Here is a 13971-nt window from a genome sequence, read left to right as displayed (position 1 = left end):
ATAATAATTATACGATCTGGTTGAGATTTTACACTCTAGAAGATATAGTCATCTTCTACGATTCTGCGTTTTTAGTTTTCTCGTATCGTCGAAATTGTGGATGCCACAGATTTTCGCCCTTTGTGGGGGCGGAAGTGGGCGGGGCAAAGTTTTGAAATATTTTTGTAGCAGTGACATATCACAGAAGTTTTGATCCAAAACATCGTTGCTCTAGCTCTTATAGTCTTTGAGCATTAGGCGCTGAAGGGGACGGACAGACGGACAGGCGGACAGACGGACAGACGGACGGACGGACAGACGGACAGACGGACAGACAGACATGGCTCAATCGACTCGGCTATTGATGCTGATCAAGAATATATATTCTTTATGGGGTCGGAAACGATTCCTTCTGGACGTTACACACATCCACTTTTACCACAAATCTAATAACCCCAATACTCATTTCGAGTATCGGATATAAAAAGTTATTTATCTTAGATGATTTCTGGCTGGCGAAAATCCTCTAGCTGAACCCTCCACGAGGGTGCCGGCTGGGCAATCGCTTGCTCTGTCCGGGGTAATGCAGTGTCTAGCTAAGGCTATTGTCCGGCGTCTTCCCGATTCAAAGTCGGGGGAACCGAGCCAGGGCCATGGCTAGAGGTGCCTGGCGGTCAGGCCTAAAACGCTAGGGTGTGGTCCCCCCGAAAAATATTAGCCAGTATGGACCCTCGGGCCAAATATGGAGGCGAAGATGGGTAAAGCACGGGTTGGGATGTCAACCCAAACGTCGGTGGGAAGCGTGACTGCTACCACCGGCGGGCACGGGGAGGAGCAATCCTCTCTGCGTGTCGCCAGCGGTCACACCTCAGACTTGGCGGGAGCAGGCCAAGTCAGTTGTAGAGCTACTGCCACAACAACAACAACAAAAACAACTCACTCCGCAGCCTGCAAGTTGTGCCGCACAGATGCCGTAGTCGACACAGACACGGATCTGGAGAGCGTGCTCTCTCTGAGCAGGACGGAAGAAGAGAACCTTCTCCGCTCGCCGGAACCAGGCACCAGCTCCCTGCGTAGGGAAGGGCCGAAGCATTCCAAGGAGGGGATGAAGGCCAAAGCACACTACAAAGCGGCCCTCAATATCAAAAGCCGGCTGCAAGGTAAAGTAGACATCTCCCAGGAGGAGAAGGTCAAGCTAGCCTGGGCCGAGCAGCGAGTAGAGGAGGGCCGACTACATTACGCTCAGATGCCATAGATGAGGGCGTCGAATGGCGAATATGCCAATAAGGTGGAGGAGATGATGGCCACCAAGAGGCAACGCTCGACTGAGAGTGCCATTAAAGACACTCCGGCGAGCAAGCGGCAACGCGGGCCCACGAGTGCAGCCCCTCCACCGAAAATGGCCAAGAAGCCATCGAAACCTAAAGCGAAGGTCAGCGATGTGACCAAACGACATTTGATCGTGGCACTCATCGACCGGAGCGAGGAAAACGGCAAGATGTCAGCGGTACAGTGGAAGCTTGTGCATACGCGTCTCGTCGACGCACTGTTTGCACACATGGAGGAAGACCCCGCGGCCCCAATGCCCACGCTCGATGGTGCTGGGTGGCTAAATGGGGTTAAGATCCTAAAGTGCAACGACGATCCAACCCTAAGGTGGCTGACGCGCACGGTCTGCCAACTGGAGGCGATGTGGGAGGGGGCCAAGCTGGAGGTTGTGGACCGGGAGCTTATCCCGTCCAAGCCGAAGGCGAAGGTACTCTTCCCCATCACAATCCAGGGGGACCGAGCGCTGAAGCTCCTTCAGCGGCAAAACGCGAACGTGCCAACGACCGATTGGAGGATCCTACACACTGGTAGCCCACTACCCAACGAGGGGGGCCAATGTCTGATCCTCCAAATAAACAAGGAGGCAGAGGATCTGCTGTATCCCAAGTTCGGGAAGATGGCGTGGGGCATGGGTAGCGTCTACCTGCGCCTCAAAAAGCGCCACCCTGAGCACAAGGACGCGCATACCCTGCAGGTAGGCGAGGTGGAAAAGGACTTAGGTCTCGAGTCCATCGTGGAGGCCGCCCAGGGTCTTGCGCTTGAGGACGAAGACGAGGAAGACGGTGACCTGACGTTAGTAGTCAACCCGTCGGATGCAAGTGAGCCAGCCACCCATGCTGAGTGTGCTGCAGCTGCAGTGCTGCAGCTCAACTTGCATAAAAGCAAGGTAGCGTCGGCGGAGCTCCTCATCGCCATGGAGCAAGAGCTCGACGACATAGCTCCAGTCCAGGAGCCCTGGATTGCGACGGGCAATTCAGTGGCCGGACTAAAGTCCTCAAATCACAACCTGTTCTACACAACATCGGTAAGCAGGACCAGAAATCCATGCTTACCTTATGTCTCATTACAGAACGGATGACCTGACGATTGTGATGCTGGAAAGTGAGGAAAAGCGCCTTCTGGTGGCTTCCTGCTACATGGCACACGACAGACCCGCACCACCCGACGAACTCAGGAGCCTGGTGACAGAAGCCGGCACCAGAAACTATCAACTCGTCATCGTGACGGATGCCAATGCCCACCACAACGTGTGGGGAAGCACCGACATCAATGATAGAGGTGAGTCACTCTTAGACTTTATACTAGCAACTAATCTATATATAGCAAACGTCGGGGAGGAGCACACCTTCGTAGGTCCGACCTCATCCAACGTGCTAGACCTAACACTTGCAACGGGAAACAGTACTACGGTATCTAGCTGGAGGGTCCTTGAAAGACCCTCCTTCTTAGATCACAAGTACATTCAGTTTAAGTGCGACTTCAAACATTCTTCGAAGGTCATAGTCTATAGAAACCCCCGGAATACAAACTGGGAAAAGTTTAAAAAGACAGTTACTTCGAAGCTCGCGAGTCCGGGTACAGTGAAATCCGCGGAGGACATAGAGAAGTCTCTAGAGACCCTATCCAACGCGTTACTGGACGCCTACCACTCATCGTGCAAACCCTCGAGAACGAAGAAGAGGTCCAAGCCACTCTGGTGGAGCCGGGATCTCTCCCTTCAAAGGGACAACCTCAAGGAATTCTTTAAGATCGCCAAACAAGCGAACGAAGGGATCGTCTATGAGGAATACAGACTCCTACTCAGGAGCTACAAGAAGGAAATACGTAAAGCACAACGGAACTTGTGGAGGACCTTCTGCTCCAACATCGAGAAAGTACCAGAAACCGCACGGCTACGGAAGCTGCTCTCTAAGCAGCCTACCATACAAAGCCAATTAAAGCTAGATGACGGACAGTGGACAGAGGGCAGTGACGAAGCCCTAACAGCACTAGTGGAGGAACATTTGCACCGAGGTCGCTGATGCCAAAGAGCACCAGGACCTAGCAACCGAGGAACAACACCCCCAACAGATCTGTTAACCACCAAGCGAATCCACTGGGAAATAGACTCCTTTGCGGGCACAAAAGCACCAGGACTTGACGGGGTATTCCCAACCATGATGCAGATGACCAAAGAGGCGATTACCCCATGGCTCTCCGCAATATTCACAGCTTGTATAAGTACTGGCTATATCCCTATCCAATGGAGAACCTCGAGAGTTGTCTTCCTCCCAAAGCCAGGAAAGTGCAGCCATGCGAGTCCCAAGGACTATAGACCGATAACCCTTACCTCCTTTATATTAAAAACACTAGAAAAGCTGCTGGACTTACACATCAGGAATGAGGTAGGGGGACTGATGTCAACCAACTAGCATGCCTATACTAAAGGGAAATCGGTGGAGACCGCACTACATTCGGTAGTAGCTACCATTGAGAAAGCCCTTCACAATAAAAAGTATGCACTGGGAGTATTCGCGGACATCTCCGGAGCATTCAACAACGTGGCTACGGAAGCAATAACAAATTGCCTGGTAGCGACTAATACACACCCAGCAATCAACCTGTGGATAAGGAACCTCCGAGGTTGCAGACGGGTGCAATCAGAGTGGGGCACAGCTTCCATGGTGAAAGAGGCACACAGAGGCACACCCCAGGGTGGAGTCCTGTCGCCCCTCCTGTGGAATCTGGAGGTCGACGACCTCATCAAGAGATACGAAAGGAAGGCCCCAATAATAACAGCTTATGCGGACGACATAAACATACTTATTGCGGGTGTTTGCCCATCGACCTTCAGCTCACTAATGGAACGAAAACTCAGGGAGATACGCGAGTGGGCGGAAGAAGTAGGACTCAGTATCAACGCGGACAAGACGGACCTCATCCTCTTTACCAAGAGGTACAAGGTACCGATATGGACCCCCCCGAAGATCAATCAAACTAGGCTAACCCCAAAAACAAAAGTCAAATACCTGGGCACAGTACTGGATAGTAAACTGGCATGGAAACCCAATGTATTGGAAAGGGTGAAGATGCATCCAAGAAGATGCTCAGCAGCACATGGGGCCTGTCTCCGGCTCTGATGCATTGGATTTACATCTCGGTGGTGCGACCAACTCTGCTGTATGGAGTCTTAGTGTGGTGGCAAGCTACTGGAAAGAAAACGTATCATAAGCTTATGGAAAGGACTCAGCGCCAGGCTCTGCTCTGTATTACAGGGGCGCTGAGGTCAACCCCAACAAAAGCACTCGAAACCCTACTTGGAATCGAACCCCTAGACATCCACGCCCGTCTGACTGCAGGAAAGGCAGCACAACGCCTCATCGCTTCAGGAAATATGTATGTCGCCACAAGAATACGGGCATAGTTCAATTGGAAGGGAAATGACCAGATCAACTGATTACATGACCCCCCAAACATGCCTCGACGTAAAAACAACTGCATCTTTGGGACCTGAAGACTGGAAAATCGGAAGAGACCAAACGGAGCACCTCAATATATATACGGACGGCTCCAAGATGGACGGAGGAGTAGGAGCGGGCCTATACTGTACAGACCCTGAGATAAGGCTGTCATATAAGCTATCGGACCATTGTAGCATATTCCAGGCAGAGATTTTTGCCATCAGGAAAGCAGCAGAGGTCGCTCTTCTCACTGAAAGAGCACACGATGCGGTCAACCTATTCGTCGACAGCCAAGCGGCGATAAGATCCATGCAGTCATCCGCAGTCAGTTCCAGAAATGTCTTGGCGAGCAGGGAGGCACTAGATACCCTTAGCACGACAAAGTCAGTGCGGATCTACTGGATTCCCAGCCACCAGGGCATGGAAGGGAACGAGACGGCGGACGTACTAGCTAAGGAAGGCGTCGGGCTAGCGAATACGAGAACCGAGAACGTGCCTGTCTCCCTTAGAACGCTGCAAAGCGATCTAGAAAAGCAGGCCGGATCACAAACCGAAAGTAGGTGGAGGAGTACCACCGCCTGCAGAACCTCGAAAATCATGTGCAAGGACCGCAATGACAAACTCAGCCACTACCTGCTGCACCTACCACGGAAGGACTGCAGATTATTAGTGGGAATATTAACGGGCTATTGCCTGGCTGCGGCGCATGCAACAAAGCTAGGCATCACAAACAGAAACAGTTGTAGGAAATGTGAAAAAATACCTCGATCCTCGAGGACTTCAAAACCCCCTAAACACTGCCGCGACGGTTCATACCCCCCCCCCCCCTATCCGGACAACTAAGGGCCATACTGGCCTATGTGGGGCCCCCTCTGAGGGCCGTCCGGGTCAACCTAACCTAACCTAACCTAGATGATTTCTTCGTTTCCAGTGGACAAGTTTCAATAAATTAAATTAAACTTGAAGTTAAAGGTAATTAAATTTCCAATCAACCATCCAAAGAATATTTTTAAGTCCGATCAACGCCGTTAACGCTATTGATGAATATGTTATTTATTTTTTAAAATTTAGAACAAAAACTAGATTATGCTATTGATTGCAAAAAAAGCACAATTTCACTAACCCGATGTATTACTCTTAATATAAAAGTCTGATCTATTATTTAAATAACAAAATCTGTCGGAAATATATAGAAGTTTTAAGCATTTCATTAAAAAAAATGTTTACTTATTTTCATTATTAACTCAATATGAATAAACAAAACTTTAATTAAAAATATTTGGCCCATGATTGATTTGGGTTTCTTTTCCATGTTAAGACTTAGTGAGACTCTAGTGAGAAACCAACTAAAGTCACCCATCATCGCTTCGTCCCAAACTCCTCGATAGCGACGTTCTCTCCATGGACTCTCATCACCAAGAAAACGAGATTGACATTAATAACATTTTATATTTTATATTTATGGAAAGATCTACCATGTGCATACAAATGTAAGTATGGTCTGCAAATTCTCAAGGATGCATGCCAAGAATGTGCTACGTTACGCTTCTATCGGAAACTGAAAGAGAAATTGAAAAGTTGAAATTACACCAAAAACCAGTTCTAAGAGAGTTCTAAAAGAACTGTGCGTAGACGTAGACCTAAAGAGCCAGTTGCTGGTATGTTCCATCATTACCTAAAAGGAAGTGAGGACTTCATGCATAGGGAGCACATTATTTGTGGGAAATCATGGGAATGGGAAAGCATGGGTCTGTGCCCGCTTCAATCGTCTTTTGGCTCAAAAAGTGAACAGTACTCGTAGTGCAATTGCTACGGCCTGCAGTCGCTCATGTCGTGCAATGGTCTGAAGCGACTGATTGTAATACGGCCCGACAGGTGCTGCCGTCTAGAAGCTCCTCTATGAAAAAGTGTGAATTAATGAATTAAATATTTAAAAAATGTTTTTTTTCGTAGGTGAGATTTTGTTTTTCCATCTTTCCATAGAGGCCTTTTGCAGCTTATGGGACAGATCGTAGAGCGTTTTTGGACAACTGTCGGGCAATTCAAGTTAATTTGAAGGGTGGTAGGGGAGAGACCTCTCCTGCATGCAGTTGCCTGCCAATATACATATAGATAAGGCCGATGCTCGACAACATTAAATTCGTATAGTGGCGGGTTCCTCGGGCCCTGGGGCCATAAAATAGACGGATTGATTTACGTTTTTTTTGTGACAGCTACAGTCAAAACTGTCTGTTGAACAAAAACCTGGTTACAGTTCGCGTTGGGTCATCGGTAATCTAGACTTGCGATTACTCAACTCAAAGCCACAATCAGCAAAGCATCAGCCAGTGGACAGCCAGATGCCTGATGATGATAGCACTGCTGATAATGATGATGCCATGCTAATGACGCCGACGGGCGAGTGAAAGTGCCGGCCAAGACACCCGATTAGCTGTCAACGACCGACGAGACGGCCAGAATGCGTCTCTGGCCGGCCGCCCCTCTCGTGCCAGGGCAACCGTTTTCACTTGTCAGCCTCGATCCACATTCGATTGCCATTGCAAATTCTAAATTGCGTATGCCCGACGCGTTCCACGACGCACAGCACCCACTGACGGCCATGGGGTTCCACGAACTGTGGGTGGGTTTAGGAGGGAATGTGAGTGGAGGCGGAGTGGAAAAAACAAACGAGACTGCGACTGCGACTGCAGCGCTTGTTTCTCGCTCATTCTCTCTCTCTCTCTCTCTCTCTGTCCCCTCTGTCCGCCTGAGTAATGGCCCGCGACGCTGTGCATGCTAGATGATTGAGAGATCTCGGAGCTAGATTCTGAAGTCGACACGCTCGTGCGCGGCGGCTCTCTTGAAGCTCTGTCTACATGGGGAAGGAGCCATTTTCATAAGCGATAGAGCTTCAAACAAATCTTATAACAAAGATAAATACACTTCTGATGAAAGCTGAGGGCTGATAAGAGTGACTCGAACGGATTGTGCTACCTCTGGGATGAGGGGCTTTTGGTCGCGGTCCACAAAGCGTGGTGAGGGAAGCTACCCCGATTCAATGATATCCGTATTTGTATTATCTTCAACTATTGCCCTCTTTTTCACTACAACAAGGGCCCAAAACATACCTCATCCATGCATAACTCTATCATGTTCTTCATTTCGAGCTCTGTAGTTGGTTTTCTTCTCAAACTTGATAACGAGCTTCAAATGAAGAACCTGCAAGATAGTTAAATGGTTTTTCCCATTTTTAAAGTACGATTTCTATACAAATTTAAGAACTGATACTAGCCGGAAATCAGAACAATTAAAATACAATTTGTTCAATGTTTTGGTATCTGCCACCAAAAGAGGGATATTTTATCATGATTTCGGAAATAACCCCCTCACTCCCGCTCGTTCAACTCGTGGCTCGGCGTTTAAGTGTAGTGCGTATGAGTTTTACGTGAGTGCATTCACTCACTCAAAATGAAACTCTATCGGCGCACAGTGGCTCGTTGAAGTCCAACTCACGGCCAAATACGGCCCTTTTTTTGTAGGTCAAGGTACAAATTTTAAACTGGAAAAAAGGACAAACAAAAAATGACAGATACAGTACAATACATTTTTCTTTTTCCTACGAATTTTTCATAATATGAATGAATATGAATTAACATGAATTTCATATATGTACATATTGATATTGATCTTTTAAACAAGGGCAAAATATTGTTCTTTTAAACAAGGACAAAATATTGCTCTCCAAGTTTAAGTACTTTTGGAAAACACTGTGCAATGGACCCTGTGCAGCGTACCATTCGAATTCACTCAATTCACTTTGAGTATTTTTCATTCGAATGCCGGTTTTTTGGCATTGACGGAGACCTCTAGTACTCATGCAAATGTGTGTATGTGAAGGGGGTCCCCGTGTGAGCATCTCAGATGTGCTGAATAGTAGAAAGAAAAACCAAAAAAACGCAATCAAATAAAATTTCCACTCAGTTTATTATTTGCTTAATTTTGCATGCGTGCCACAGCTTGAGAAGTAGGAGAAGTGGAGAGAGAGGGTCTGTTCGAACTGTAACAAGAGCAAAAGTGTGGCCCTCACTCACACTCCCCTGCACTGAACACACTTGTGCTTAAAGCCATAGCTACTCGAACATTCGCAATCATTCAAATACAAAAAATACAAAAAATTATAAATTGAATATTGGGCATTTACCCAAATACCACCCAAACATACATAGATGGAATTTTTCGTGAGCTAGTAGTTGGATATAACGTAAACTACATATACGTTTCGCAAAAAGTATGCAGAAATGCGAGGAATGTTATTTAAAAAGAACAGTCTCAAATGTAAATTTCTAAAAAACAACTGTGTGCCCACTGAGACCTATTATTTTGAGCTCAGGTGTTTGCATGGGCAGCCAGCCATTAGCTGTGTGCTGTTTGGCATTTAGTTGGGTGCGGGCGCAGCAGGTGGGAGCGGTGGGAGCGGTGGCACCGCCGCGACGTCGGCTGCCGATGCGGGTGCGGGCGCGGGTGCGGCTGGCCATAACCGCAAAAGTTTCGCCTCCGGGGAAAGTTCTGAAGAGGCGAGAGTGTGACCCTTATTTCGCTTTTTGCTTTTGCCAATTTATTCAAATGCCTTGGCTAATCGAATGCGCAGCCAACGAACATAGAAATACTCGTATTTCTAGAAAATGGAAATTCCAAAAGCTGCTGCCGCCATCGGAACTAGCCAGGAAATTGGTGTGAAATTTCTGGAATGGTTTAAGGTTCTGCTATTCTTCTATTACTCTATGCCATAGAAGACACTGTTGCTATTCGTTGTAACATACTTTGTTGTAAATTTATCATGAGTCATAATATAGCTATTGAAATTTTGTATCCGGTACTCGAAGAGTATAGTGGTATATGAGATCTGTTGAAATAGCCATGTCCGTTTGTCCGTCTTGTTTGACGCCTAGTTTTTAGAGACTTTAAGAGTTGACCAAAATATGGTAGAAATATGGTAGTATTAAAGGAAGTTCGCAGAACGCAACAACACCAGTAGCCAGGCGACTTATCCTTGTAATTCCCAATGTTCTGCAGCAAAATCAGGTAAGAATATGGTGTTAGGGCACGTTTCCAAATTAGGCGTCTGAACTACATACATACATACTCGTACATCTCAATCCGAGCAATTAATAACATCCATATTTGTTGATGGCCTAATGTATGTTACAAGTTCAAGCACAGAGTAATGTTCTGACATAAAACGAGCGGGAACGTTGCGAGCGTGTAAGGGCCACGGCTCTACACTTGTACTTGTACTTGTACACAGTCAGTATGTGTGTTGCTATCTCGCTCCCCTGCGCCATAAGTGTGGGTGTGAGAGAGAGAGAAAATGAGTAAGCGCGTGGAAGAGGGTTGGGTAGACACTGCCATTTCATTCGTTCCTTTTGGGTGTAATAATGATCCGATCTACACCAGATTCTAAACCGTGTCCATTTCCTCTCAAATATGATGGTTTTACCATCCAAAAAGTGGAGAATGAAGGAGCTTACAAAATTTAATGTAAAGTAGATGACTGCATTATATCAGTATAGAACTACTCGTATAAACAGAAAAGTTATATATACATCGAAATCATTTAATACAAATAAATAAACTATAATAAAAACATTGAAGTGTTAATGATTAATTATATCCGATAGGGGCTGTTTGTAGTGGGGCGGATCGAAGATCAATTCTCCAAACGTCAAAATCGGTGATCCAGTGAGCCTCTTAGAAGCCGTCGCGAGAAATAAAAAGCAGCTGTGTTTCGTGATAAGTGGGGGTGTATTTGGTTCTGGGGTGCGTTCGACCGTTTGAATCGGGGGTGGAAACGTAACTAACTACTCTATGCCTTATGATGCTTTTGCTCTATGCTGGCTTGAGCGCCGTGTGGATCGTGACCTGTGGATCGTGGACCTCCCGAGCGCCCCTCCGAGCGCGCGAGCGCATGTTGGGACCGGAGCGCCCGGCGTTGGCACAGTGCGCGACAATCGTCTCCTGCTGGCCTGAACAGGGGCTTTTACACACTTTTTAAACATATGTATAAAGTCCCTCTTTGTAGACATATGATCTTGATCTAAAGTTTGATAAAAGCTGGCTGTACCAGACCCCTCACAGTCTTCTTTCAGAATTGCACAAACATGTGGTCGAGTGTGTTTATTTTCAGCTGCCATTTCATTTTCATTTTCGCCTTTTGTTGTTTGGATTACCACTTCGTTTTTTGGCAGTGAATATTCATGGAGTCAGCTGCCGAAATATTTGCATAATAGAAAATGCTAAAACATCTCCTTTGTGATTTTTTGTTGTCCGCTAGCAGAATAAACATAAGCAGCAGCGGCGAAGAGACCGAAACGATACGATCCGATCCAATGCGATCCGCGGTGGTTGGACAACTTCACTTTCTTTTTCACTTCGGCGGCTCGAGTCAGAAATGTTTTTTCTTCTTTCTTTCTTCTGCGGCTGTCGTCTGGTCTGGTCTGGGCCCCGATGCGTCGATGGGTGCTGTGCTGGATGATGATGGCCGCTGTCGTTGATGTCTTCGAAGACCAGAGGGAGCTGGCAACAGCTACACAGCCACAGCTATGGATATACATATGTGTGAATAGAGGTTTATATGGAGGTAATTTTCGAGAGGGAGAGATGGCACGCCCACTCTCCATCCTGTTCGGATGGATGCTCATTAATCTTATGGCAAATGCGCCAGGGCAGCAGATTATTGTTTAGCTAATTACGGAGATTGGAGATTTGACATCGGAGCGGCAGTAGAGATCAAAACGGACATTGCAAATTACTCATACGCCCCGCATGACCAGGGAAACACAGCTAAAGAGAGTGAAAGAGAACGAAAGAAAAGCTGCGCTGCGCTGCACAAAGATTCGAAGAGGAAAAAAGTCGTTAACTGGCGACGTTTTCGAAATTGTTTAACTCTCTTTTCCCTCTCCAGCTGCGTGGCCAAGAAATTTATGAAAGAATTCCGTATTCCGTCCAATGGAGAGTGAAAGCAGCCGGCAAAATGCTCAAGTTTCTTTGGTTTTTTTTGATGGGGCAGTGGCAGTGGCAGTGCCAGTGCCAGGGGCAGGGGTCCCCCGTCAAACAGCTCCGAAAGATCATTGACTCTATCTGTGTGGGTTGTCTCTCTCCCTCTCGCTCTCGCTCTCTCTCTTTCTGTGGTAGCTTGCGTGTGTGCGACACTTGTGTGTTCGAACACAATTTTTGGGCTCGACCTGATCGACGGCACTTGAATCCGCAGATCGAACTCGTTTCTCGGCCCCGCGTTTGTCCACGTCTGTCCACGTCTGTCCGAGGCACTCGGGGGAGAATCGGTTAGGGTAGGCTACCATTAACAGTGGGTAAAGCTCCACAAACTGAGAGATAAACGGTGCAAAATGTTGGTTGTCTGTAACTAGAACGACCTTACGTACTCTATGTAGGACAGGGAATGTTGGCTATGGTTGGCTATTGCAACAGATTACAAAAACTCTAGTTCTGGTCACTCTCTGGTCTGTAGCTCCTTGCTTTTCCTAAGCTCTAGTAATCTGGAATACCAACTGTGGATGGACTTGTATTCTTTATTCAATATCATCTTGCAGCTCTCCATTTTCCGATCTCTCTAATGGTCCCAGTCAATTGGAATACTTACATATGTGGCTCTGTCAGTAGTTTCCGCATACATTTCCAATCTAATCTAAAACAATCATAATGTCCGTCTCAAGTCCCATTTACCATGTACATTTTGTGTATCATTCCAACTAAAAACCAAAGGATTCCTCAGTTTCCTGCCCCCTTGCCTTTCTAAAGCTCAATCGCAGATATTTTCTAACTTATTGCCTATGTATGTACGCTGTCCTCATACCCATGCATCCATACGTATCTCGTATCCATCCTGCTTATCATGCCTTTTCCTTTCGCAATGTGCTCAGCGATTTATGAGCGCGCCGCCAAACGAAAATGAAAACGAACGCGAAACGAAACGAAAGACCTGAGGCGCAAAGTTGTCGCAGTTGCAGCAGCAGCAGCCACAACAGCAGGTTGCAACTTACATAAAGCAAGTACCAAAAAAACAAAAAATGAAAAAGACAGCCAGACAAGTGGAAAACCAGTCATGAAGTGCCCGACCAGCCAGGAGTATTTTCAGCAATATTTGAAATATTTTTTTTGTTTTGTTTTTCTTTTTGGTCTTTGCTTTTTTTCTGATCTTGCGTAAATTATTTTCTGAGTTGCACTTTCGCGGAGTTTTTGTTTGTTTGTTGTTGGGGCACAGAGAGAGAGAGAGAGAGAGCGATACTTGTGTGCTCTTCTGCTGTCCCCGCTACCCCATCTCCATCGACTCTTTCTTAATAAATTTTGATGTTGAATAGCATAGGACCACAGCTGAAACACAAAAGATGGTAGCATATTTTTATCCAACTTCTTTCACGGAACATTTCACGTAACGCTATCAATGAGAGCATATTAGAAAATAGAAGAAAGTCAAATAAGGTCGGAGCTCCAGGCGCTTCAAGAGCTCCACAGGGCCTCGCACCATTTCATGTACATAGATACATATGTGCATCTGTACTCTGCATCAACAGCCAAGTACACGCTTGAATCCTGCTAACATTTGGTAACTGTTCTACTGTCGCTTGAGACAAAGCTCTTCCCATCATCATCCCCATGAATCGATTGATTTCTTATGAATTGCCTAAATGGTAATGTATAAGGCACGTTAAGTATTTGTTCGATGTCCAAAACCAACGGCCTCGAAGGCCTTCAAGACCCCAACAGTCCGACCCTGAAGGAGATAGGAGACCTGTTGATCATATTGAAATTTATACAACAGATCAAGTCCTTGGCTTTCGTTAAGACCCTGCCAGTGCCCTGTCGATACTGAATGCGTGGAAGCTAAGGAATGCGAAGATCGTCTGGAGCGTAAGGGCTATGGGACTCCAGATCCACAGAACAGGCTCCCTCAAACCATCGGCTCTCAGTATTGTGTGAGAGCAAGCAGTCCAAGCAGTCCAAGCAGTTGTCAGGCTTCTGCATACATAAGATGGATCCTTTGATTGCTCCGGGCACGAATGTGGCCGGGAGTTTTCTTGCCCATGACTGCTACCGTTGTTGCTGTTGCTTTCCAAAAGCCACCAGCTGAACGCTCTATTTAAGACCTTTTACTGCCAAATGGTCTCTAGCTGGGATGGTGCCCCAACAGTGCTCGAAAACTTTTAATTGCACACCCAATTGTTTTTGG

General features: G+C 46.7%; 1 long non-coding RNA gene across 1 annotated transcript; it reads right to left on the bottom strand.

Moving 5' to 3' along the window:
* Positions 1 to 6187: 6187 nt before the first annotated feature.
* LOC113566215 lies at positions 6188 to 7339 on the bottom strand. Its single transcript, XR_003408995.1, has 2 exons — positions 7046 to 7339; positions 6188 to 6306 (listed from the first exon to the last, which is right to left on the bottom strand). It is a non-coding gene; the product is annotated as an uncharacterized LOC113566215 (long non-coding RNA).
* Positions 7340 to 13971: the final 6632 nt, after the last annotated feature.

This window comes from Drosophila persimilis, unplaced genomic scaffold (assembly GCF_003286085.1).
Source record: "Drosophila persimilis strain 14011-0111.01,24,50 unplaced genomic scaffold, DperRS2 tig00000622-arrow-arrow-pilon, whole genome shotgun sequence".
NCBI lineage: Eukaryota > Metazoa > Arthropoda > Insecta > Diptera > Drosophilidae > Drosophila > Drosophila persimilis.
The sequence above is the reverse complement of the archived record's forward strand: the minus strand, read 5'-3'. Positions and strand labels throughout refer to the sequence as shown.